This window comes from Hyperolius riggenbachi, chromosome 12, assembly GCF_040937935.1.
Source record: "Hyperolius riggenbachi isolate aHypRig1 chromosome 12, aHypRig1.pri, whole genome shotgun sequence".
NCBI lineage: Eukaryota > Metazoa > Chordata > Amphibia > Anura > Hyperoliidae > Hyperolius > Hyperolius riggenbachi.
The window spans coordinates 16,401,205-16,415,706 of NC_090657.1; the positions used below are offsets into that span (position 1 = coordinate 16,401,205).

The 14,502-nt window shown below is 49.1% G+C and overlaps 1 protein-coding gene across 1 annotated transcript in view; it reads left to right on the forward strand.

Moving 5' to 3' along the window:
- Positions 1-1,546: 1,546 nt before the first annotated feature.
- Positions 1,547-14,502, forward strand: part of LOC137541306 (uncharacterized) — a 141,086-nt gene continuing 128,130 nt past the window's right edge. Inside the window, exon 1 of the mRNA XM_068262549.1 lies at positions 1,547-1,597. The gene's annotated coding sequence lies outside the window, so the exon portion shown is untranslated. The remainder of the gene's footprint in view (positions 1,598-14,502) is intronic.

The following is a 14,502-nucleotide window of genomic DNA, read 5'->3' on the forward strand; positions in this document are numbered from 1 at the left end:
GCATGTGGCACGTGGCACTTTGCAGGTGGCACTTGGCACGTTTCACCTGCCATGTGCAAAGTGCCACGTGAAAAGTGCCAAGTGCCACGTGAAAAGTGCCAAGTGCCACGTGCCACTGCCAAGTGCCACGTCCGGCATGCTCCTGCTGCCTTTGCTGCTCCCACCGCCAGGGTGCCACAGGCCACTGCTGCTGTGCTGATACCACGTATATTGAACCCAAAACACAATTGCTGCGTAATTTTTTGGAGGTGTCTGGGCTGAAAATAGCCATGTCCCAGTTGTGCAGTTGGACTTTGGACACAATGTGGGCTGCACGACCACTGTCTGAAACCTAGTCCTGATGTTAATTGTCAGCCATTTTTTTTTGGGGGGGGGGGGGGATTTTAAGTCCCCACATCATCAATTACTGTTTCCCTTTAAAAAATAATCATGCTACATGCCTCATTTACCCTAAAAAACTTTTTTTAAAGCAACCTAAAGGCCACTTCCGTTTTTTCTATCCAGGTATCCGAATTCGGATACCCTGGATACTGAGGTCGGATATCCGATTCGGTTTGGAAAATTTTGAACTCGGATATCCGACCCGGATATCTGGGTATCCAGATCCGGATCCAATCCGGATTTTGAAAAGGGGCATCCGAGCAGCACTGATGCCAATGTTATTTTGCATTTGGCCAGGCTTCACGCGTGCATGAAATAGAGGCTTGAGGAAAAATGGTTGCAGGGTGATGCTGAAATCTTAATAAATGATAAAGATCATTTTCAAGTAGGCGTAAAGCGAAGCTGAAAACATGTAAACGATAAGTATCATTTAAAGACAGGCAGGAAGTGGAAATGAAAATATATTTACTTTAAAAACCTTTCATTATTTAGAAATACAGCTTGCCGCCAATGCACCACTACCCGCCAAGATACAGGCCCCCCCCCCCCGCATACCCCTTGAGCAGCCTGGCCAATCGCCGCCAGGCTGCACTATGGGGTGGATCGGGACTCCCTGTGACGTCACGACGTTCATCGCCATGGCGACGAGGGAAGCCCTGAAGGAAATCCCGTTTAGAACGGGATTTCCGGATGGGCTTGATCGCCGGCGGCGATCGGAGGGTAGGGAGGGAGGCCGCAGGGAGGGGGGGAATCATGTAGCTAGCGCTAGGCTAGCTACATGATAAAAAAAAATTAGGCTTAAAAAACCTCCCGCAGCCGCAGAACAATTGACCGCCAGGAGGATTAACAATATTTTAATTAGCCGTCAATTAGCTGCCGACGCCCCAATTTCCTGCTTCCAGTTAGACCGTATTAAAAGAAAATTTGACCTACAAAAGTTACTAGTTGCACAAATATTCAACAGTTGTAAATTACGAGTGTTCTAACTATTCAGCTCCCACTGCAATGACACGCCACGTAGTTCTACTTTATAGAGTTTACTTAGTGGAGTCCTATATAAACATCCATTTCTGTGTCTTCAGGGGGTTTTTGGTTGTTAGTCTAATTTTAGAAAGAGAAAGTGAAACTCGGAAGGTATAAAAACTCAGCTTGCTCCAAGCCCTTTCAACAAACACCGACTGAGGCTGCCTGCATCTTCCTCTGTGGCATCTGCAAAGTAAGTCATTGTTTCTTTTTCTACAAATAATCCACAGCTATGGTAAACATCTATAAAATGGGCTGAAATTTTACTTTCTCCGCACTAAAGGGCCCGTTTCCACTAGACCCAAATTGTGGCCGTTTTCCACATGCAATTCTGAATGTAGTGAAATCAACAGGTTGGATGAAAATTGTGTGCAGGGTGGGGGGAGACGATGCATGCTGCAGTTTTTGCAGAACACATCTGAGGCCAGAAACCCACCCGGAGCTGTTTCTAATCGCTCCTGCTAATGCAATGCTATGGGGGATTTTTATAAAATCACATTGCTCCAGTGGGATCACACCCATAGCATTACATTAGCAAGAGTTTTCAAATCACAAAGCGCTCAGAAAATTGCTCCTAGTGGGTTTCTGACCTCAAGCCCCATAGCCGTGCATGGCACAACTGTAACGTTTCGGCTGCGAATTCACATCAGCATGGGTGCAGAGTCTGATTTGGAAATTGACACAGCACCCAAATGGAAATGCAGCCTAAGTTTTTTTTTTTCAGCATTGCCAGTGTCTCTTTCTACTTCAATGTTATTAAAGGGGATTTTTCCATTTCAATTAGCAGTTATTAGAATATTTGGTAAACTGACAGTAAAATAAAACCTAGAATATGGATTGCACCGGCACCCAGAGGCTACAATTACAGTGGGGCGTTAAGGTGTATTGTGTCGGACAATATAACTACATTGCTAATGTGGAGCAATTATACTGGGACTAGTGACCTTAGCCCGTTTAAATACGGGCTAGGTCTCTCACTAATCCGGCACACACACGCCCGCCCCTTCTGGCCCCGTCCTCCTCCGGCTCTCGGCAGTGTCTCTGCGTCTGTCCCTGCACATGCACAGTGCAAAAAAGCACTGACACAGGGACACTTGGAAATTATATATAAAGATAGTACATTTACATTGGCACATTAGCAGTACGGTGCAATGGATCCGCTCACAAAACACAGTGCAGTGCTGCACTGCGGTACTGCAAAATGCATGCATAACAGTTTCAATGAGCCACATTTTCTAGGTACTGTATGCTTCACTGTATGCGTCACACCGCATGTATGACCGCGTGTCACTATGAATGTACCCGAAACCCTATGGGGGTGTTATATAGGTGGTGCACAACACTAAAGGTATTATCTCCAAAAGATATGCATCCAAAAGTTCTTAGCTGTAAAATAAACGCTCTTTCTGTCAGTGATGAGACAAATATGATGTTCAGTCTATAAATACAAAGGGCTGCTGCCCTGTGCCAGATTTACAACTCCGGAGCCTGCAGACACAGGCATGCTGGTGCCCTAACCTCCACTTCTCAATGTAGGCCACGCCTCCAAGTAAAAATATTCTGAACTCTGGTCCCTATGTCATCACTAACTGTCCTTCGGATCTGACTCTAATCACTCTCTCAGTCAATAAGGATGACATGAGACAGTGATTAGAGTGTAAGATCCCAAGGCCTGATAGTGACATGACGCAGGGATTAGAGTTCAGATCCAGCAGATCCGTCATGACGCTGCCAGCGCTTGGAACGTGGAAGTGGTGAGTAATTCTGCGCATGTCTCCCCGCCGCCGAGCCCGCACTTGCCACCGCTAAATGGAGGGGGAGATAGGCAGAAGGAGGGGTACCAGGTGAGGGAGGGGGGGGGATATTTCCCTCCTCCCCACCGCTGCCCCCACTGCCCCTCCTAGCGCTGCGTCCCCCTCCTGGGGCATCAATACTGGGGGCAACTGTACTAGCAATACTGGGGGCAACTGTACTAGCTATACTGGGGGCAACTGGTGATCTCTCCTCCCTTTGCCTCTCTCCTGACTGCTGGCGGGGACATGCGTGTCCTCCCAGAGTTGTTCGTCGCGGCAGGGAATCCTGCCGTTCGTTCCTGCAGAGCGGGTGATGGCAGAAGCAATGTCTGCAGCCTCCCCGCTCTGCTTCCCTGGCGCGACGAATGACTCTTGGGGACATGCATGTCCCCGCCAGCTGCCCGTAGGAGAGAGGCAGGGGAGGAGAGAGCGCTAAAGCCGGCGGCTTCATCTGCTACATTGCCACCGGCTTCACTTCATTAAATTAACGCACTTTTCATACATTTGGCCGCAGCGAGACGGACGGAAAATACATTAAACTTTCAGGAATAATTTCATTTCTAACATTGGCCGCAGCGCAGCGGCCATTTCGCACATTGGCCGGCCAGAACCCGAAGTGGCCAAAATGTATACACATATACATGTGTATATATACATATATACATACATAGGGCAGCACGGTGGCGTAGTGGTTAGCTCTCTCGCCTTGCAGCGCTGGGTCCCTGGTTCGAAATTCCAGCCAGGGCACTATCTGCAAAGAGTTTGTATGTTCTCTCCGTGTCTGCGTGGGTTTCCTCTGGGCACTCCGGTTTCCTCCCACATTCCAAAAACATACGGATAAGTTAATTGGCTCCCCCTAAAATTGGCCCTAGACTACAGTACTTACACTACATAATATAGACATATGGCAATGGTAGGGATTAGATTGTGAGCTCCTTTGAGGGACAGTTAGTGACAAGATATATATATAGATATAGATATATATATATATATATATATATATATACATACACTGTACAGCGCTGCGTAATATGTCGGCGCTATATAAATACTAAATAATAATAATAGTAATAATAATAATAATATATACAGTATACATATATATATATATATATATATATATATATATATATATATATATACAGTATACACGTATACATACAATATATATATATATATATATATATATATATATATATATATATATATATATATATACACATATATACACTGGCTGCATTCAGCAATTCAACAATTCATTATTGTGGAATATGATATATATATATATATATATATAGTATATATATCATATTCCACAATAATGAATTGACGAACAGTCTGTCATTCATATTGCTGATTGCTGAATGCAGCCAGTGCTGCCAGTCTCCAGGTTCCTCTTCACGCTACATGTCACTGACCTGCCTCAACGTGTGCCTGCGCTCTCTCACAACTGAGCGAGGAGGGAGACGGGAGAGGCGAGCGAGGGCCAATGACGTCAGCAGTATCTGACGTGATCACGTGGACGGCGCAGGGGACGCCGCTGCACACTGATTGGCTCTCTGTCGCTGATGACTGGACTGGAGAATGTCTGTTTGCCATAGCAACAGCAACGCTCAGCCAGCCAGCCTCAGTGTTTCTTTTGTAGGCAGAGCGGAGCGCCGGGAGTGGGCAGTGCGGGCATGGATAATTTTGTTCACAGGAGTCAGGACAGACTGACTCAGCACATCATGGGGCCTCTCATCGGATCCACATTACAGCGCAGCAGGCTGGCAGCCACAGCATTTTGTGCGGCTCAGAGGGGGGCCCTTTAGACAATGAATGGAGCCCCAATCAGGTGCTTGAGGTGCCTGGTTGATGGTCCGGCCCTGCCTGGTGCGGCTTCCAGCCCCTAGAAGTCGCTCTGTTCCCTTCCTGCAGTGACAACTTCCTTGTGGGTCCCACTGTCAGCTCCATAGTGATCTCCGACATGCGTGGGGGCCTGGCGTATGCACAGCGCTGCTGCGACTTTCTTAAAAACAACAACTTTTGAAAAAAATTTCTTTCCTTGTTCCCACCACTGTTCTCCTTAACCCCCTTGCCGTTCCAATTCTGACGGCAAGGGGGCAGTGCAGCACTTTTTTTCAATTTTTTTTTTTTTTTTAAATCATGTAGCCGCTGACAAGCGGCATCCCCCTACCCACTCCGATCGCCTTCGGTGTTCAGTGTAAGCAGGAAATCCCGTTCAGAATGGGATTTCCTGCTGGGCTTCCCCGGTCGCCATGGCGACCGGGCGGGATGACGTTGGGACGTCAGAGGGAATCCCGATCTACCCCTCAGCGCTGCCTGGCACTGATTGGCCAGGCTGCGCAAGGGGTCTGGAGGGGGGGGGGGGGGGGGCGGCGCGGCACGGCGGGTAACGGCGAATCGGCGGCAATAGAAAAATGCACGCAGCTAGCAAAGTGCTAGCTGCGTGCAGTAAAAAAAATATTTGAAAATCGGCCCAGCGGGGCCGGAGAAATTCTTCTGCGCAGGTTACCCCGAGCTGAGCTCAGGATTACCGGCAAGAAGGTTAAAGGACTTCCGAGGCCAAATGTTCCCCCAAAACATAAAAAAGTTAGATACCTGTATAACTTTGGTGGACACGGAGGACGCCGTCTGCGCCCTCCGTGCCGTTCCGCCAGGTCCCCGCCTCTCAATATCCCCCCGAATGGCTACCGACCCTACGGCCAGGGTCGGGCTCTGCTGCCTGTACAAAGATGGCCGCCGGCACTGGCCGCGGCTGCGCACTCCGCATGGCCGCTACTGCGGCTGCGCAGCACTAGGGCCAACCCCCCGATCCACGCTACAGGAAACCGTCTGTTGCGTGGATCGGGGGGTTGGCCCTAGTGCTGCGCAGCCGCAGTAGCGGCCATGCGGAGTGCGCAGCCGCTCTTAGCACCGGCGGCCATCTTTCTACAGGCAGCAGAGCCCAACCCTGGCCGTGGGGTCGGTAGCCATTCGGGGGGATATTGAGAGGCGGGGACCCGGCGGAACAGCACGGAGGGCGCGGACGGCGTCCTCCGTGTCCACCAAAGTTATACAGGTATCTAACTTTTTTTATGTTTTGGGGGAACATTTGGCCTCGGAAGTCCTTTAAAGGACAACTGTAGTGAAAAGAATATGGAGGCTGCCATATTTATTTCCTCTTAAACAATACCAGTTGCCTGGCAGCCCTGCTGATCTATTTGGCTGCAGTATTGTTTGAATAACATCAGAAACTAGCATGTAGTTAATTTTGTCAGATCTGACAATGGCCTCTATTCACAATGTGTTACTGCATGCATTAGCGAAGTGTCAACTGAAGTAAGACAATATCCACATTCACAATGTTTTCCGCCTTAAATTACGTTTTTTTTAACAGAATAATTGTGATAAAAAGGTGATAAAAGTGTGGTAACATGTTAGTAAAAATTTAGCAAAAAATGAAATTCATAATGAAAAAAAGAGAACATTGGTTCATCCTTAATTAACATTTTTTTTTTTGTCACCTGTAAATACCTGACGCTATTTTTCACTTTGCATCCAGTTACATGTAGTCTACAGCCTTTTGAGCTGTGTTTCCTGAACTTTGGAATTTTTCCACAGAAAACAAGATTTTCTGCATTTTTAATGACCATTTAACAACTTTTTAACCACTTATGTGGTTTCAGACTGATATAGGGGACAATACAAACGACTAGGGGACATGATCTGTTCATGGAGGAAAACCGTTTTAACCATTGATTTAGGAAAGGGTTCTTTACATTAAGAGTGATGCCCGGTTCACACTTGCGTTTTGTGTAAAAACGGTCCGTTGGAACAGATCCGGTCCGTTCCAAAAACATCCGTTTGCAATCAGGATCCGGTCCATTTATGGTCCGTTTCCATCCGGATTTTCATCCGTTCTGCACGAGTTTGTAATCCGTTTCCGTTTTTTAAAGAGATAAAGTACTGTATAAATACCTGGGGGTCTGGAAGATCTGGAAAGCGCTGGGGTCATTTTTTGAGAGAGCCTGCTGTGCGGACATCATCCTTGGAGAGAGAGACTGCTGTGTGGACATCATCCTTGGAGAGAGAGCCTGCTGTGTGGACATCATCCTTGGAGAGAGAGACTGCTGTGTGGACATAATCCTTGGAGAGAGAGACTGCTGTGTGGACATCATCCTTGGAGAGAGAGACTGCTGTGTGGACATCATCCTTAGAGAGAGAGACTGCTGTGTGGACATCATCCTTGGAGAGAGAGAGACTGCTATGTGGACATCATCCTTGGAGAGAGATACTGCTGTGTGGACATCATTCTTGGAGAGAGAGACTGCTGTGTGGACATCATCCTTGGAGAGAGAGCCTGCTGTGTGGACATCATCCTTGGAGAGAGAGACTGCTGTGTGGACATCATCCTTGGAGAGAGAGAGCCTGCTGTGTGGACATCATCCTTGGAGAGAGAGAGACTGCTGTGTGGACATCATCCTTGGAGAGAGAGACTGCTGTGTGGACATCATCCTTGGAGAGAGAGAGACTGCTGTGTGGACATCATCCTTGGAGAGAGAGACTGCTGTGTGGACATCATCCTTGGAGAGAGAGACTGCTGTGTGGACATCATCCTTGGAGAGAGAGACTGCTGTGTGGACATCATCCTTGGAGAGAGAGAGACTGCTGTGTGGACATCATCCTTGGAGAGAGAGACTGCTGTGTGGACATCATCCTTGGAGAGAGAGACTGCTGTGTGGACATCATCCTTGGAGAGAGAGACTGCTGTGTGGACATCATCCTTGGAGAGAGAGACTGCTGTGTGGACATCATCCTTGGAGAGAGAGACTGCTGTGTGGACATCATCCTTGGAGAGAGAGACTGCTGTGTGGACATCATCCTTGGAGAGAGAGACTGCTGTGTGGACATCATCCTTGGAGAGAGAGACTGCTGTGTGGACATCATCCTTGGAGAGAGAGACTGCTGTGTGGACATCATCCTTGGAGAGAGAGACTGCTGTGTGGACATCATCCTTGGAGAGAGAGACTGCTGTGTGGACATCATCCTTGGAGAGAGAGACTGCTGTGTGGACATCATCCTTGGAGAGAGAGCCTGCTGTGTGGACATCATCCTTGGAGAGAGAGCCTGCTGTGTGGACATCATCCTTGGAGAGAGAGCCTGCTGTGTGGACATCATCCTTGGAGAGAGAGCCTGCTTTGTGGACATCATCCTTGGAGAGAGAGACTGCTGTGTGGACATCATCCTTGGAGAGAGAGACTGCTGTGTGGACATCATCCTTGGAGAGAGAGACTGCTGTGTGGACATCATCCTTGGAGAGAGAGACTGCTGTGTGGACATCATCCTTGGAGAGAGAGACCGCTGTGTGGACATCATCCTTGGAGAGAGACTGCTGTGTGGACATCATTCTTGGAGAGAGAGACTGCTGTGTGGACATCATCCTTGGAGAGAGAGACTGCTGTGTGGACGATTTATCGATTTCAAATTTGAGCACCACACCCTTGAGGATCCTCTGCATGGCCCTGCCCCTTCCTGCAGCACCCACACTGGCCTCCACTTTTCCCATCAGCCACCCCTTCCCCTCATAGCTGGCACCCAGTACTCACACTCACATGACACCAAGTATCTGCACCCAGTCCTAAAATTGCACCCAGTACTCACACCTGCACACAGCTTCCACATGGCACCCACTATCTGCACCAAGTATCCACTTAACCCGTAACCGCACCCAAAGTACCTGCATTCAAAACCCATGTGATGCCCAAAGCCCACCCATAGCCAGCACCCAGTACAGGCATGGCGCCAAGTATTCGCACCCATGTCACACCCGGTACCTGCACCCAGCACCCACATGACATCCAGTACATGCACCCAGATCTTACATGGCACTAAGTTCTTGCAATCAACACCCGCATGACACTCTATACCTAACCATAGCCAGAACCCACATGACACTCAGCACTTACACCCAGAACCCACATGACACCCATCATCTGCATTCAGCAGCATGACAATCAATACCCCCCTAGCCAGAAACGAGGAAGGGGGGGGCATGCGGGGGAAGGCATTGCCAGGCCCCTTTTTTAAATTTGAGCACCCCCCACTTAAGGACCCTCTGCACGGCCCTGCCCACAACCCCTTCCATACCTAAACATTCCCACCCTACCACCACTACACCCCTGCCAAACACACCACCCCCACCCTTCACACAACACCTTGTCCCACAGCAAACTTTACAAGATCTTCCTTTCCATCTCCTGTCAGGTTTGATGCCCTCTTGGAGATGGTGAAGGATGACCTAAGGAAGAAGGATACCCGGTTGAGGAGAGCTGCCCTACCCCAGGAACAACTAATGATCACTCTGAGGTATGTAAAAACACAAAACACTACAATTTTCCAACATGGAAACAGAAAATCTTCCAACGTGGAAGACAACCAAATTTTTTTTGCATTTTTCAAAAATACAATATGGCCCCAATCTGGACAGTGCCCGTGTGCCCATACTAGACATTTGAGGGACAGTAGACCCTGGTATAGACTCCCTTGGACATGGCCTTCAAATCCTGGGATACAGGAAAGTCTACATGACATGACAAGGTCCAGGTGTACGTTGGGCCATGCCATGTCATGTTGTAGGTTTCCTGTCTCACAGGTTCTGAAGGCCATGTCCAAGGGAGTGCTAAGCTTGTGTAGTGGATTGGTCACATAACTTGGCCCACTGAGGCCAACAAGTGCAAAAAGGGTAGGTAAAAAATATTCAAAAAAGTGCAGTTAATGTTGGCCACTGAGGCCAACTAAAAACAGTCACAAAAGTGGAGTGAACTCAGGCCACTGAGGACAAAACTAGTAGTGATTTGAGGGACACTAGTCCCTAGATACTATTAAGTGAACAAATGTTTGTAGATATCCTCTTGGACATGGGCCTCTGAACCTGGGATGAAGGAAACAGGACAGTGCAAGACCTAAGCCAAGCCCTGTCCATATTGGGTCTCCTTCATCCCAGGTTCTGAGGACCATGTCCAAGGTTGAGGACCAAGAGCCAAGTTTGTGCAGAGCTGCAGACAGTGTTGCCAGAAAGGACCACTGAGGACAAAGCTAGTAGTGATTTGAGAGACACTAGTCCCTAGATACTATTAAGTGAACAAATGTTTGTAGATATCCTCTTAGACATGGGCCTCTGAACCTGTGATGAAGGAAACAGGACAGTGCAAGACCCGTAAGCCAAGCCCTGTCCATATTGGGTCTCCTTCATCCAAGGTTCTGAGGACCATGTTCAAGGTTGAGGACAAAGAGCCAAGTTTGTGCAGAGCTGCAGACAGTGTTGCCAGAAAGGACCACTGAGGACAAAGCTAGTAGTGATTTGAGGGACACTAGGCCCTAGATACTATTAAGTGGACAAATGTGGTTAGATAGCCACTTGGACATGGGCCTCTGAACCAGGGATGAAGGAAACAGGACAGTGCAAGACCCGTAAGCCAAGCCCTGTCCATTTTGGGTCTCCGTCATCCCAGGTTCTGAGGACCATGTCCAAGGTTGAGGACCAAGAGCCAAGTTTGTGCAGATGCAGCAGACACAGAGCCCAAGACCCTAGATACTATTAAGTGAACAAATGTTTGTAGATATCCTCTTGGACATGGGCCTCTGAACCTGGGATGAAGGAAACAGGACAGTGCAAGACCCGTTAGCCAAGCATTGTCCATATTGGGTCTCCTTCATCCCAGGTTCTGAGGACCATGTCCAAGGTTGAAGACCAAGAGCCAAGTTTGTGCAGATGCAGCAGACACAGAGCTCAAGACCCTAGATACTATTAAGTGAACAAATGTTTGTAGATATCCTCTTGGACATGGGCCTCTGAACCTGGGATGAAGGAAACAGGACAGTGCAAGACCTAAGCCAAGCCCTGTCCATATTGGGTCTCCTTCATCCCAGGTTCTGAGGACCATGTCCAAGGTTGAGGACCAAGAGCCAAGTTTGTGCAGAGCTGCAGACAGTGTTGCCAGAAAGGACCACTGAGGACAAAGCTAGTAGTGATTTGAGAGACACTAGTCCCTAGATACTATTAAGTGAACAAATGTTTGCAGATATCCTCTTAGACATGGGCCTCTGAACCTGTGATGAAGGAAACAGGACAGTGCAAGACCCGTAAGCCAAGCCCTGTCCATATTGGGTCTCCTTCATCCAAGGTTCTGAGGCCCATGTTCAAGGTTGAGGACAAAGAGCCAAGTTTGTGCAGAGCTGCAGACAGTGTTGCCAGAAAGGACCACTGAGGACAAAGCTAGTAGTGATTTGAGGGACACTAGGCCCTAGGTCAGAATCAGAATCAGAATCAGAATTTATTTCGCCAAGCACGGTTGGACCGTGCCCGGAATTGGGTTTGGCACATTGATTGGCGCAGAGATAGTAGTAGCGCAGAGTTAGAAATAACACAGAGATAGTAATAATACAACAACAGCAAAATAATGCAGAGAAGTACAACAGAACACGAGCGATACAACAGAACAGGAGTAATACAACATTTGCAGTGGCGCAGTTACAGTTCCATCAGAAATTACAGTGTGTAGCAGAGGGTAGTGAAACTAGTACAACTAGGCCAGCAGTAAGCAAGTAAGCAAGCAAGAGCGGCCGCAGCCAAAGTCAGGTCTTAGGCCGTAGATGGCAGCAGGGTGGGGGGGTTGGAGGTACTATTAAGTGGACAAATGTGGTTAGATAGCCACTTGGACATGGGCCTCTGAACCTGGGATGAAGGAAACAGGACAGTGCAAGACCCGTAAGCCAAGCCCTGTCCATTTTGGGTCTCCGTCATCCCAGGTTCTGAGGACCATGTCCAAGGTTGAGGACCAAGAGCCAAGTTTGTGCAGATGCAGCAGACACAGAGCCCAAGTGTGAGAACGCGGAAGAGCCGCCACCATGATCCAGCGGCAGGCGGCTCTTTCCGCGCACACACGCGCCACACACACGGAGAGGCAGCCGCCTCTCCTCAGCATGAGGCGGCTGTCTCCATGCAGGGACGCATGAAGAGCGGGGAAACCGCCGCATCAGACGCGGCGGTTGGTCCGCATGCCCCCGCTGCGGAGACACCGCAGAGCGGGGCAGTTGTGGCTGGGACTCGTAGTCCCTCAGGGTTTAGAGTGACGCGCGCGCGCGCACACTCAGGAAGAATTTATGTCAGCCAGAGATGAGTCAGCTGACCAGGTTGGTCAGCTGACTCTGGCTCCCATCCTGATTGGTCCAGCACTTAGGGAGGTGCTGGAGAGGCCTCCGTGTATATATACAGCTGGCTGTTCACTTGTTCCTTGTCTGGCATTGCGTTCACACATGTGGGAGCACCCAGATCCGTAGTCAGATCCGTTAGTGTGCCGGGACCAGCTGGAGCTGTAATCCTACACTAAGCTAGATTCTGTTGATAGCTTAAAGTACTAGTTTGATTGTGATTATCTGTTATGACCTTTTGCCTGCCTCGACTATCCTCCTGAACTCTGACCTTGTACCTCGTTATATCTGATACCCCGTTGCTGAACCCTGCCTGTACTTTGACTCCGCCTCTGCCTCCTGATTTTGTACCCCGATATTTCTGATACCCCGCTGCTGAACCCTGCCTGTACTTTGACTCCGCCTTTGCCTACTGATATTGTACTCATCTGTCCGTCTGGTTACAACCTAGCTTGTCCGACCTCGAGAACCGACCTCACGATTTGAGGCGGTTCCCCGCCCCGTTAGTGACACTTCCGCCTGAGTGTCACTTTCGGACCTCCCTTCCCACTGTCTGTCTGACTCCTCCCGTCTTGGAGAACTCAGACCTGCGGAAGGGATCGGTGCAGTTCTCCTCGCTGCACTGAGGCTTGTCCTCTGTATTACTGTTGCACCAATCACTACACTCTACTCAGGTGACCAGAGGTTAGCTAGTATATTGGATTATCGGTGATACTGCAGATCACATATAATCTGGTATACTTCTGTATTTCCCGTGATACTGCAGATCACCGGTAATCAGACCTCTCTGTGCTTCACCGAGCGTTACACCAAGACCCTAGATACTATTAAGTGAACAAATGTTTGTAGATATCCTCTTGGACATGGGCCTCTGAACCTGGGATGAAGGAAACAGGACAGTGCAAGACCCGTTAGCCAAGCCCTGTCCATATTGGGTCTCCTTCATCCCAGGTTCTGAGGACCATGTCCAAGGTTGAAGACCAAGAGCCAAGTTTGTGCAGATGCAGCAGACACAGAGCTCAAGACCCTAGATACCATTAAGTGAACAAATGTTTGTAGATATCCTCTTGGACATGGGCCTCTGAACCTGGGATGAAGGAAACCGGACAGTTCAAGACCCGTTAGCCAAGCCCTGTCCATGTTGGGTCTCCTTCATCCCAGGTTCTGAGGACCATGTCCAAGGTTGAGGACCAAGAGCCAAGTGTGTGCAGATGCAGCAGACACAGTGCCCAAGACCCTACATCAGTGGTTCCCAACCTTTTCCAGGTCGTGACACATCACGACAAACATTCAGATATCCGTGACACGTCACATCATGCCAAACATTCAGATATACATGACACGTCCCGTATGATAGAAAACATTCAGTAACAATCTGCTGATGCTGCAGGCACAATGAGGGGCTCAGTAACAATCTGCTGATGCTGCAGGCACAATGAGGGGCTCAGTAACAATCTGCTGATGCTGCAGGCACAATGAGGGGCTCAGTAACAATCTGCTGATGCTGCAGGCACAATGGTGGGGAGCTCAGTAACAATCTGCTGATGCTGCAGGCACAATGAGGGGCTCAGAAAATCTGCTGATGCTGCAGGCACAATGAGGGGCTCAGTAACAATCTTCTGATGCTGCAGGCACAGTGAGGGGCTCAGTAACAATCTGCTGATGCTGCAGGCACACTGAGGGGCTCAGTAACAATCTGCTGATGCTGCAGGCACAATGGTGGGGAGCTCAGTAACAATCTGCTGATGCTGCAGGCACAATGAGGGGCTCAGAAAATCTGCTGATGCTGCAGGCACAATGAGGGGCTCAGTAACAATCTGCTCATACTGCAGGCACAGTGAGGGGCTCAGTAACAATCTGCTGATGCTGCAGGCACAATGGTGGGGAGCTCAGTAACAATCTGCTGATGCTGCAGGCACAATGAGGGGCTCAGAAAATCTGCTGATGCTGCAGGCACAATGAGGGGCTCAGTAACAATCTGCTGTTGCTGCAGGCACAGTGAGGGGCTTAGTAACAATCTGCTGATGCTGCAGGCACACTGAGGGGCTCATTAACAATCTGCTGATGCTGCAGGCACAATGGTGGGGAGCTCATTAACAATCTGCTGATGCTG